This window comes from Sparus aurata, chromosome 10 (genome assembly GCF_900880675.1).
Source record: "Sparus aurata chromosome 10, fSpaAur1.1, whole genome shotgun sequence".
NCBI classification, from domain to species: Eukaryota; Metazoa; Chordata; class Actinopteri; order Spariformes; family Sparidae; genus Sparus; species Sparus aurata.
This window is the reverse complement of record NC_044196.1, coordinates 354,557-368,244: the sequence shown is the minus strand read 5'-3', so window position 1 is coordinate 368,244 and position 13,688 is coordinate 354,557. Positions and strand designations below refer to the sequence as shown.

General features: G+C 40.7%; 1 pseudogene; it reads right to left on the bottom strand.

The window, feature by feature from the left end:
* Positions 1–5,731: 5,731 nt before the first annotated feature.
* On the bottom strand, positions 5,732–11,955 carry LOC115590020 (zinc finger protein 239-like; annotated as a pseudogene).
* Between the last annotated feature and the right edge of the window lie 1,733 nt (positions 11,956–13,688).

Here is a 13,688-nt window from a genome sequence, read left to right as displayed (position 1 = left end):
TTTTTATTTATGTATCAATTATTTTTCTTTTCACTTTCATGATTATACAATGATGCAGTTAACTTAGTTGTAGTTGAATAGGCCTGATTCCACACTGTAACACAATATGACATACGAGAACAAATCATGGCATGCATGTAAAGCTGTGCTGCTTTCATTGGTATATGATTTCAAATTAGTTTTAAGCAATTTGAATTGTTTTGTTTTTTATTGTTTTTGATATCTGTTTGACATGTTTGTCAAATTTGAGTCTGGAATCCAGAACTACACCCAAATATTTTAAATCCTTTACCATCTCACATTTTTTCAAGACCTTCAATCACAAATGTTTTTCATATCAAATGAACGACCTTTCATTCATTTTTGAGATGTTCTTCTGGTGCACTGATTATAAAGTAACGCAAGAGAAAAAGATATAATAAATAAATGAAAATGCAGAAAATGACCAGCAGATGTCACACTCTGTGCATTGGTCAGTTCGTCCTTCAGAAAACTTACTATAGTTCTTTCATTTTCAATACAGACATGTTGCGTTTTAGTCTATCAGCTGCATATTAACAGTCAATACAATATGCTGCTGCATTACTTTATTTCATTTATTTATCCAAGCTATCTTTTTCTCTTGCATTACTTTATAATCCATGCAGCAGCAGAACATCTGAAAAGTGAATGAAAGTCGTTCATTTGATATGAAAAACATTCTTAATGTCATTGAGGGTCATAAAATAAAATCATGTGCTCAGTAAGAGCATAATGAAGCTGAAGGCCATCAATATAAGTTTTTTTCTGTGATCGTAACGTAGTCTCGTCTGTCTGTCGCAATATATCTGTGTTAACATTGCGCTGTCTAAAGGCCGAGACGTACGCAGGAACCTTTATTTTGAAGAGCACAGCACAAATATAATTGATAGAGCACACGAGCCAAAAAAGTAGCCTATATTGTTCCTGTTTAGTGTCTTTGTAACATGTGACATGTTTAGATCAATAACATGTTTCTTCTTTCATAAATGGAGTGTAAATGGTGAAATCAGTGTAAACAGTGTGTTCAAACAGCTGATCAATGTTGGCAGGTAAGACTTTAGCACTTTAGACACAGAAGCAGACAGGCTGGTACAGACATGCTGCCACAAACTGACACTTTTTACAAGGAGACAAACAACTTCAGCTGAAAGATTTAATGCTGAATTTACAACAAGGACACAATGAGTTACAATCTGTCACAGACACAGTTTCACTACGTTATAAAGTTTGTTTTAACTCAACAACTCTTAAAATCACCATTTTGCTAATGGAGTCTGGTGATTGATTTGATTGATTCATTTATTTCTGGATCAAAAACACATAAAACGGTAATCCAAAAGGATGACATGCAAAAGTGTAAAACTTATTTCCAGCATGGTCCTTGGTGTTATACATAAAACAACTAAACAAGAGGTAGACACAACACAGAACACAAAGAAATAAGAAAAGCAAAACAGAGTTAAAAACTATCTAAAATATCTTATTCCATAAAATCTGCTTAACCTGTCTTTTAAAAATTCTGCTTGATGATATGAGTTGAGTAGCAGTAGGTAAGCCATTCCATGCTATGATCCCAGTATTAGGGATAAGAATGTTTACCTGCATTATTTACTTTAGGTACTACGCAGGAACGAATGCTAGCCCTGGTGTTATGCCTATGCTGTGTGTGGACCATGTTTATGTTGGCATTTAAGTATTTGGGGCCTTACCATTAACACTGTTAAACATATGGTTCAACTTAAGTTGCTCAACTCTAAGATGAACAGATAGTAGGCCAGCTTTATTAAACTCCTCCCTACCAATATGTGTACAAGGGGGTGCATTTAACAGGTACTGTCAGGCGTGTTCATTTGTTTGAGAGGTGAAAGTAGACAGACCAACAGAGAAGACAGACTACAACGTACTGTTAACTATTTAATAAGAAGAATTGAATCATTAAGCAAAAAGCTTGATCAAGGACTTTCTCTGTTTAAAAAATGGCAGGCAGCAGAGCCCTAAGCAGCAACGCTGTTAACTGCAACCAGTCGCCCAGAAAAAGATGCAGAATTTAAGCATGTAATACATTATATATTGCTGTCACAATGTATGTTTTGAATTGTCATTGGTCAATCATATAGATAGGATGAATACTATTATTGGACAGTCAAGTAAAAAAGGTGGGGAGAAACCATGGTTTAGACTTTAGCCCTCCCATCGGTGGTGCACAAATTGGTCCCAGTTTCTCGGCACACGAACCATGATTCCTGAAGACGTCACCCTGTTGAAGAAAACAAATAGTTCCTGGCCTCAACTGCCTGTTCCCCGCTATCTGCCTTTGTTTATGGTGCCTTCACTGTCGGATACGCACAAAGGATTTGGGAGGTGATATCGCTGGCCTTGGAGGCCTCCTCATGTGTGAAAGTGTTAGGGAAAGTGTTCTGTTCTCTTCTGACCATCTCATTAGTCAGCAGGATATGTGCAACTCTTAATAATGTGAGATAACAGGAAAAGATGGGAAAAGACAATCTATATGTGTCACAGTGTGGCAGACGTCATAATTTAATTAGCAATAAATGATGTGTGTGTAGTTTCATGAGTAGTGTGTTTGTTAAGGGGAGTCACACCAATATTTAGTAGGCCGGGGTCATTGGGGTCATAGGGGTCATAGTTGTCGGTGGTGCATAATGAAAATGTATAAATCCTAACAGTACCTAACAATCAACAACATCAATGTCATAGCCAATAATTTCTTCACAGTTAAATCTAAAAACCTTGTCTTAAAATATAAAAACATCAATTTACAGGCACATTTGTCCAAAGTTTTGGCTGCAATGGATTCACCCAACTGATTGATTCAAAGTAAGACCCAGATATGTGACATTTGATCTTGACACAATTTCAGACTTTTAGTACCAAACAAAATTGATTCAGTCTTGCCCAGATGCATAGAGAGCTTATTGTCTATGAGCCACTGGATGACAGATTCAAGCTCAGCACCAAGAGTATTTTATATGTCCCTAACATTACACCCTGGGACAAGTAAAGTAGAATCATCAGCATACAACAACAATTTGCAATGAACCACAGCTGACATGTCATTAATGTACAGTAAAAATAACAGGGCCCAAAACACCCTGACTTATGGACAGATTAATGACATGAGTGAGGATACTAGATGAAACCTCAGCACTATCCCTGAGAAACCTGGAAGGGATAAGGTTCAAGCCAGTGGTCTTATTTACTGACAAGGTGGAGAGGCACTCACTCACTTTATCCTCTGAGACAAGACTAATTTCTTTTTTTTTATTTAGCTTTTTATTGGCAGCCATAGTGTACAACAGACAGCAAAACCTGTACTTTTATGCCTGTTTCCAGTCTCTAAAGAAAGAAGCAGGTATCTAATCACTCAAGAGACTGATGAAATCAAATAAAGTTCAACTTCAACATAAACATTAGTGATACTCAAACTCAAAGTTGCACTCTGACTCATTGAGTCATTAACACATTTTAAAAGTAAAATGGTAGCAGTCCTTTCACCATGGTCCCAATTCACAGGCGTTCTTACTGGTACCAAACTATGGACACTGAACTAAAAAAAAATAAAACAATATAAACAATGAAATACATTAAATTAAAATGAATAAAAAATAATAATAAATGGATGAACAATACAATTACATCAACTGGGAGGAAAGGTTATACTCAAGCCACATCACACATATATGTCTCATGTAAAATCTTGTCTTTGAAGTCTAATAAAGTCAGTCCACCTTGACCATATATTGGTAAACTTATCATGTTGTGCCCTGAGGGAGTATGTCAGTTTTTCCATGGCATATATTTGATGGACTATGTCTATCCAGTCCTCGTTTGAGGGAGATTTGGGCTTCAACCACATGCAAGTTATAGCCTTTTTGCCCGCAGCCAGCTCAGTTATCATAAGGGATCTGTCCTTCGAGTTTATCCCTTGTGGAATATTACATAGATCCAAGACATCAAATCTAAAGGGAACAGCACACTTAAACACTTCCTTTAAAGTTCGATGAATATTCTTCCAAAAAGCACCCAGCACTGGACAGGACCAAAAAATATGATAGTGATTTGCGTTGTTGGCCTGACATTGCCTCTAACAGCCTAAATTAGAAGTTCTATGTTGTTCCTGCTTTGGAGTGGCAAAGAAACGAACCAGACCCTTCCAACACAATTCCCTCCAAATGAGGGAACTTGTGGTTTTCGACTGTATCTGACAGATCCCATGCCACTCCTCCCCAGAGAGAACCCTATTACTCTCCCCGTCCCATTTCTCTTTAATATATTCTATTCTAATAATATTTCTATTTGAGAAACATTTGTATACCCTAGAAATAATTTTAGTATTGCAGTCAGAGTCATAGGCAGATTTAAAAATGTTCATTATTCCATCCTCCAAGTTTGCCAGGTTCACACCTCTCATGACTGTTCCTAAACAGTGTCGCATTTGGAGGAATCTGTAAAAATCTTCTGCTCTTTAATGCCCCTTTTTGTGTCCGGGTGAAGTAAGTTGTGATCCCTTTCTAAACCCAGACACTGAATCTTTTGTCACCCACATTTGGAGGAAAATCGCTACCAAAAACGCACCATCTTAACACTTTTGATATTCTCTGTATATTACACAGTTTTTAAGTTACCTTACAAATTTTCAGGGGCAAAATGATAAATAGGTTCTCTCTGTCCAAAAGGTATTTGATTAATGTTTCATCAGAAATAATAGCTTGGAGTGGGATCTTATCAGTCATTGCCAGCTCTAGCTCCTTCCACCTAGCCGAGTAGCTCGGGTCACACCAACATATAAGAGGCCTCAGCTGTGCTGCATAATAATACTCCAACAAGCATGGGAGCCCCATACCTCCATATTCTTTCTTGAGTTGTAGAGATTTATATTTAACTCTTGGCTTCCTGCCATTCCATATATATCTTGATACAAGTCTATCCCACTCCACAAACTGTTGAGTTGTTATTTCCACAGGTAAAGTTTTGAAGAGGTATAGCAATCGTGGCAGAATATTCATTTTGACTGATTCTACCCTTGAGCCCAAAGTTACAGATGGAACAAGATTCCATCTTCTTATATCCAGAGATGGACAGAGTATTCGACCCCAGTACTTGAGTAAGAGTACAAATACTACTGGTCAAAAAGAAGGCGTCCTTCAGTGTGGGTACCACCTCTGGAAGTGGTCTGATCGGATCATTTAGGATGAAGCTGCTGTGTTGCATTTTTTACGTCAAACAATAAAAACGAATGACATGTGAGCCGATTCTGTCTGTAGATGAAAGTGAATCTGAAGAGTTTTTGTAAGGTTGTAACAACAGTTTTAACATAGAAAAAATATGGACTGACCATAAAACAGCTGCCTTTATAGTTTAGAGTTTGGTTAAGCAGAGTGTCAATTGGACAGAGCTGCTAATGTTTCCACCTCCTCTCAGCTCACAGAGATGTAATCAGATTACAATAAAGTCATATTGGATGGATTTTAAAACAGCAAAAAGAAGAGTCTTAATGATGAATGAAAAAATGATAGAAGACGAAGAAGAAAAGAAGAAGAAGAAAAATGAGTTTACTTTTACTGCCCGTCAGATTAGTGAGGCTGCTTTCAGCTAAAAGTGGGCGGGGCATGAGGGCAGAGCAAAGAACCCAGATGGGCTGCTGTCATTTCTAAACGCCTCCAACAAGGACTGATAACGTAGAAGGGTGTTAAAGAGTTGTCAGCTTTATTGTGTATCCGCCCGAACAAAAAATAGAAACAGCAAATAAAGATATAAAATACAGGTTATTACATAAAGTCCACACAGAAGGAGAATTTTTTTCACTACACATCAGTAATACAAAGAGAAAACGCATGAAAAACTTCACAGGCCGGCTGTACTAAACCTGTTCTGTCTGCAACCAAACCTCCTCCCATCGGACCTCAACCTGAGCCCTAGCAGACATCAGCTGACGTACGACGTGTACGTGTTGTCCTATTTATTGTGAGTAAGTCTAAACAAAATAAAAACGGCTAATAAAGATGTAAAATACAGGTTATTACATAAAGTTCACACAGAAGGAGAAGATATTTCACTACACATCAGATATACAAAGAGAAAACACATTAAACACTTCTGTCAGCTCATTAACACAGGGTCACTGCAGGAGGACCAGAAGGAGTTAAAACAAAAGAACATAAAGGACTCGGCCTCACAGGCTGGATGTTCTGAACCCGTTGTGTCTGAATCTAAACCACCTCCCATTGGACCTCAACCTGAGCCCTCGCAGACATCCGCTGTCCCGAGACTCTGCAAGCCCTGAAACTACAATGATAAAATACATTCTGATGACCTCTACCGGCTATTTAACAGATTCATTATCAGTTCTATGATGGCATATCCATATTGCAATGAATTGTGGGTAACTGAACCACTGAAGTCGGCAGAAAGTCCACTTGAGGGGTCCTCGGATGGATTAAAATGGACTTCCTGTGGACCGCTGCTGCAACACTTTGCTTCCTCTTTATCAAACAGACCGCATACAAGAAAACATCTCTTCTACTTTGAGGTCTTGATCACCATGTCAGCTTCTGACTGACCGCTGGCAGTTGCTTAGTAACTTTTGTTGCTCACTTTAGTCTGTAGATGTTAACTGTCTCAATTCACACAAACTTGCGTAAAAGTTAGAAGTTTCACTGCACTGTGCTGGGTCCAAAAACTGAAGACACAATCCTTGAGTCTTTGCTGTACATCAGCTCCAACAACTGTCTGAAAATGATTGGATGTGATCAGAAATTTAGAGTAAAAATATCCTCAAAAGAGATTCTGGGCTGCATCATGTTAAAGATGGCTCATTACCTTTAGAATTGATCAAATTTGATTGCCAAAATGTGCCCAAAGTGTAGGGTTAGGGTTAGTAGTATAGTAGTAGTAGTAGTAGTAAAAGACTAAATATAATAGTTTTTAGTTTCTAAATGGGTGAAGTTCTTGATGTATGAAGAATCATCAAAGCAGATTGAATCGTTAGAATCAGTTTGCTTGTCTCTGAAAATTGTTCATATGGATGCAGCGTGAGAGCATCTGTGTTTATGAATGTAACAAGGATGAGTAAAAGCTTTCCCACACTGGCCACAGCTGTATGGTTTCTCTCCAGTGTGAATGCGTTGATGGACTGTCAACTCTGATCTTGTCTTCAAGCTATTCCCACACTGGTCACAGCTGTATGGTCTCTCTCCAGTATGAAAACGTCTGTGTTTATTCAGGTTGCTAGAAGAGCATTTCCCACACTGGTCACAGCTGAACGGTTTCACTTTCATGTGAGTGAGTTGATGGGCTTTTACTTCACTTTGGGATTTAAAAGTTTTCCCACATTGTTCACACCAGTATGGTTTCTCTCCAGTATGAACACGTCATACCAGAAGAGGTAAAAGCTTTCCCACACTGGTTACACCAGTATGGTTTTTCTCCAATGTAAATGCGTTGATGGACTGTCAACTCTGATCTCGACTTAAAACTATTCCCACACTGGTCACAGCTGTATGGTTTCTCTCCAGTATGAATACGTCTGTGTATTGTTAAGTTACCAGAAGAGTTAAAAGCTTTCCCACACTGGTCACAACTGTATGGTTTCTCTCCAGTATGTACCAGTTTGTGTTTTGTAAAGTTACCAGAAGAGTTAATAGCTTTCCCACACTTGTCACAACTGTATGGTTTCTCTCCAGTATGTACCAGTTTGTGTTTTGTTAAGTTACCAGAAGTGGTAAAAGCTTTTCCACACTGGTCACAACTGTATGGTTTCTCTCCAGTGTGAATGCGGCTGTGTATTGTTAGTTTACTAGAAGTGGTAAAAGCTTTCCCACACTGGTCGCAGCTGTATGGTTTTTCTCCAATGTGATTGCGTTGATGGACTGTCAAGTCTGATCTCGTCTTAAAACTATTCCCACACTGGTCACAACTGTATGGTTTCTCTCCAGTGTGAATGCGGCTGTGTATTGTTAGTTTACTAGAAGTGGTAAAAGCTTTCCCACACTGGTCACAGCTCTATGGTTTCTGTCCAGTGTGAACTCGTTGATGGGCTTTCAACTCTGATGTTGTCTTAAAACTATTCCCACACTGGTCACAGCTGAATGGTTTCTCTCCAGTATGAACACGTCTGTGTATTGTTAGGTTACCTGAAGACATAAAAGCTTTCCCACACTGGTCACAGCTGTATGGTTTCTCTCCAGTATGAACACGTCTGTGTATTGTGAGGTTATAAGAAGTGGTAAAAGCTTTCCCACACTGGTCACAGCTGTATGGTTTCTCTCCAGTATGAACACGTCTGTGTATTGTTAATCTACTAGAAGAGGTAAAAGCTTTCCCACACTGGTCACAGCTGTATGGTTTCTCTCCAGTATGAACACGTCTGTGTATTGTGAGGCTATAAGAAGAGGTAAAAGCTTTCCCACACTGGTCACAGCTGAATTTGAACACCGCGTGAGTTCTCTGATGGCTCTTCAAAGAGCTTGATGTTTTGAAGGATTTATCGTTGTTCTGACAGCGGTGACTTTCCAGTCCTTCTCCTCTCCTCTGTTTCTATAGCAACAAACAGACAGAGAGAGAAAGTAAGTGAGACATCATGATTGAGTGAGCTACAATGATAAACAACATTTTCAACTCAAGCGATTAGCATAATGCTGTGTGACAAAAGCCTGTTGGCGTTTATGTCCACACGCACATCATGATGTTAATGTTGGTTATCAGAATCAGAAACAAAATTATTACCAAGAAGGATTTTACACGAATGAGGAATTTGTCTTGGTGAATATGGTGCATACTTTAAAGAACAATGTAAACACAGACATAAGTATGGGATGACTTATGAACAAAGAAGGAAGAGCTGTACAGGAATGACAATAGATTGAAAAATAAAAGATTATTAAAAATAATCAAAATTGTCCAAATCCTGCATTATTGCAATGCAAAGATTCAAGAGCAGCGGTGGGTATGAGTGCTAGAGTGCAAGAGTCAGTGTCAGTGGGGGGTCCCAGGACTTGTTAAGGATCTTAACTGCAGCAGGGAAGAAACTGTTGATGTGGCGGAAAGTTTTGGTGCTGACAGATCACAGCCTTCTCCCGGAGGGGCGAATGATTGGGATGGAAGGGGTCTGCCTCAACACTACCTGCACGCCTCAGAGCCCTGGAGCTGTGCAGGTCCTGAAGGGATGGAAGGTTGCAGCCAATCACTGTCTCAGCAGAGCGTATGATACATTGCAGTCTGCTCTTGTGCAGAACAGTGGCAGCAGCGTACCAGATGGTGATGGAGGAGGTGAGGATGGACTCGATGATTGCGGTGTGGAAGTGCACCATCATTGTCTTTGGCAGGTTGAACGTCTTCAGCTGCCGCAGGAAGAACATCCTCTGTTGTGCTTTCTTGGTGAGGGTGGTGTCTAATGTTCAGCTCCCATTTTATGTGCTGGTTGATGATGGTGCCCAGGAAGCGACAAGACTCCACAGAGTCAACTGGGAAGCCACACAGGATGACGAGGACGGGTGGGGCAGAGGTGTGAAGTGGAGAGGCCCAGGGTCCTGCTGAGCTGGGGGTGGTGGGGTTGCGGAGATCAGCGAAGGTGTCGCGTGGGACGGTGTTACGACTGTCCCTTTGTCTCTCAAAGCGACAGTAGAACTAGTTCAGATCATTTGCAAGTCGCAGGTCGTTGATGGAGTGGGGGGATTTAGGTTTGTAATTTGTAATCTGTCTGAGCCCCTTCCAGAGAGAACCAGGGTCGTTAGCTAAGAACTGGTGTTTCTCAGAGTACTGTTCATTTGATGACATGAAATTCATAAAACTACAATGGATGAGAGGATAATTATTGCACAGCTATAATACAGCTGTACACCTGCAAATCTACTCAGACTGAGACAGGACAAAAAAAGGAGCTGCCATGGAGGGACGTGAATGGGAAAGTCAGACTACCTGGTAAGTTTTGAAAATACATCTCAGCACAGCGTAGCTCTGATCGATGCATTCAGGTCCCAAGCATTTAAAAAAGATTGTGCTTGTCATCTGATTTACAGACTGTACTGTTAGATTACTGTAACATGCTGCTTTTGTTGCTTCACCCCCAACGCAGCACTGAGTGATCTGTGGGAAGTCACCACACAGGATGTGTTCAGAGAGGAGACGCAGCAGAAACCACATCCTGTATTGCTGATTACACTTCGTTCATCCTGAAGGGGGTCCATGAAGCCTCTTCTGTGGATATGTGCTCTGAAGATGTGTTAATGTGTGACACACAACAATGGTTGACGTGTATGAGAAGTCTCTTGTGTGTCATGGGGCGATGTGGTGGTAAACCAGAGTTGTGAGTATTGTTTTCTGTTATTATAAAGGATGAGGAGAAACGGCCTCTCTTCACTCATCATCCATGTGCAGCTGAGCTGTGACGCTTGTGTGCCAGCAATAAAGAACTTAAAGAAAATAAATATTGTGTCAGACTCTGTGTTTAGACCGACTTTCATCTGCAGTAGACATACGACTGATCTTCAGTTGCCACAACAACAGATCACAGTCACTGTTTGTTTGACCTCACTGTTCAAAGACACCATCATCACACTGTGGTTATTAAAGCCTGAACTCATTGTCACACTGTGAACGTCCTCAGGTGAAAAGACTGAATGAATCATGTAGAGTCACTTTACACACACTTCAAACACTCACCTGCTGAGAACTCATCTTCTTCTTCCTCACTCGGCCTTCATCGTGCAGAATTTGTCTTCCAGAGATTCTGCAGCTCGTCAGCTCGAAGGAGTTTATCTGCAGAAAAACAGAAACAAAGTTGTGTGAACATCAGTCGCTTGTCTAGTGCAGATCAGAGTCTCATCATGTTATACACTCTGATAAAGTGGATGGTGATGTGGTTTTCAGTCTGCCTGTAAAACCAACACAGACCAGAGGGAGGACTATTTAACACAGTTAGCTTGATGGTAACGACTGGCCAAATCAGCAACCTCAGGCCCCGACAAAGAGCGCCAGGCCTTGAAGCCAGTTTGTCGTTTCCGAGCTGTGTAATTACATCATAGTGTGACGCACAGGAGACTTTTTCCTAAAAGCTAACACTGTCAAAGACAATCTAAAGGTAAATGTAATGAACTCCTTCACTGACTTCCTTCTCATGTCTGAAGCCGACAGACACAAATTTTCAAGCTACACACATATTAATGTGTGTTTGTTTAATACAGAAGAACAACATCAATATAATCAACAGCTATTAGAGAATTCTCCTCACAAGGTCCATGAGGGGGACCAAAAGGGGGCGGGGCTTCAGCTTTCTACAGCTGCAGCGTAAACGTACGTTCGAACCATATATGGAAGTTTTCAGACAGAAGTTGAACTTTCATGTGTGTCAGCTGATTGTCTCACAGAAGAGACAAATACTACATTTAATGTTGATAAGTTTGGTAGTGGAGGGTTTTGAACATAGACACACAGACGCCTCACTGAGCTGGTTGGCATTTTGCGAAGATACGTCGCCGCCATCTTGGACGTGGCAGCTCCGCCCCGTGAACTGATACAAGTGAATGTAGTGAACTTTATAATGCTCCTTCTAGTGCTATAAGTTAATGTCTCATTTACACATTCACACACGTACGGATATATTCAGGGAACAGATATTTATATGTACACATGTCTGTGTTCTTTAGATGCCAAATAATAAGAGGAGCGTGTTCATGTTGTACCTTTCACAATAAAAGCCCTTAACATGCGGCTGTAACAGCTGATCGCGGGGAAGCTTGATATCACTTTTACAAACTGATCAAAATCTTTCAGTCTCCACATTTCTGTATATATTCTAACAGTTCGGCTCACAGGTCGCAGTTTGTCCTCATGATTAAAACATGTTAGATGCTGAAACACTTTAAAATACCTGTTAGGTGTCTTTGTCCCGATCGTTTGTCTCGTGTTCGGCAGTTGAAGTCCGAATCTTTGTTCCGTCCAGCAGTTTCAGGTGAACAGTTCAGGTGAGAGTGTTGCTCGCACGCAGCTCCGAAGAGCTACAAGGACACAGAGTTTGTGTCGACTCTTCTTTTCCTCTTCTTCCTCTTCTTCTTCTTCTTCTTCTTCGTCTTCTTCTACGTTTTCTTCTTCTTCTTCTTCTGGATTTGTTTGGCTTATAGGTGCATTGCCGCCACCTACCGGACTGGAGTGTGGAACATTAGATGACAGAGAAAATAAAATAAAACCAAACCAAAACCTTAAACCCTATCCATTAAGCCTGTTTCCCTCAAGTTCTTATTTACATACCTCCTAATGCTTTCTGATCTTTGCAACATGTTCTCTACCGTGAAGCTCACTTTTCCCCTTTGCAGTGCTGATTTTAGATCTCTCCTCTCTCTCTCTCATATCCTTTGCATTCCATAAGAACATGCTGCACAGTTTCAGGATGATCACACAGTCTACATTTACCAGTAGGATGTTTACCAATTCTGTGTAGCGTGCTGTTAGCCCTGTGTGTCCTAATCTGAGGCGGGTAATGACCGCCTCCTCCTTCCTGCTCCCGCCCACCACTCCTCCTTTTCCCACCTGTTTTTGTATACGGTAAAACTGTCTTCCTGTCTCATTCATATCCCAATATTCCTGCCAAACCCTTTGCATTTGTGTTTTAATGATTGTCTTTCCTTCTGCTTTCCCTAGTGGGATATTGTTTACTGTTTGTGATCTGAGTGCTTGTTTTGCCAGTATGTTTGCATCCTCATTGCCCTCAACTCCTGCATGAGCAGGAACCCACAGAGACAGACAGTCCTCCCCCTGTTTTGAAGGTCATATAGCATTTGATGGATCTCCATGATTAGATCTTGCCTACATGACTTCATGGTCCTAATACTTCTGAGGGCTGCCCAGCTATCTGATGCAATGAGTGCACTGGCCCTGTTGTCTCCCCCTAACCATCTCAGTGCGAGTTTGATAGCAGGAGTTCAACTGTGTATACTGATGCATGATCTGTTGCTCTCTCCTTAACTGCCGCTTTGAACTCTGGAATGTACACCGCAGCCCCAGTGCACCCATTTTCTGGCTCTTTTGATCCATCTGTAAATATTGACACTCTATTTGGATAATTCTGTTCAATGTATTTTTGCACTATTACTCCAATATCTCCCTGCCTTGTCTTCTTGTTGAGCTTCTGCTGAATATTAAAATCTACAGAAGGCATCTGGAACAACCAGGGCGGAATCTCTGGTAGAGGAACATTGGAGATATGCTGCACGTCACATAAACCAATGCTTTCAGTCTTTACATTTCCAACCCAGCCTAAGCTCCTGAAGTTTGATTTGTCATGCTCTGAGCAGTCCTCTAGTATGGCCTTTGCTGGATGAAACATTTTATGACCCTGCAGATAGACCCAGTATGCCAGCGTGAGCTTGGTTCTTCTTATTCTCAGTGGTTTTTCCCCCATCTCAACTTGCAGAGCTGCAACTGGAGAGGTCTTAAATGCCCCACTACATATCCTGAGTCCTTTAGCCTGCTCCACATCCAGCTTCTTAAGGCAGTGGTTCTCAATTATTTTTTGTCATGCCCCCCCTAGAGGACAGAATTCTTTTCGCGCCCCTCCCCCGAATTGAAATACTATTAAGAACCTGATAATATTTATTTATTTATCTGTAGAAACCACTGTATGAGTTGCAGCATTCTGCATACAATCACCTGAT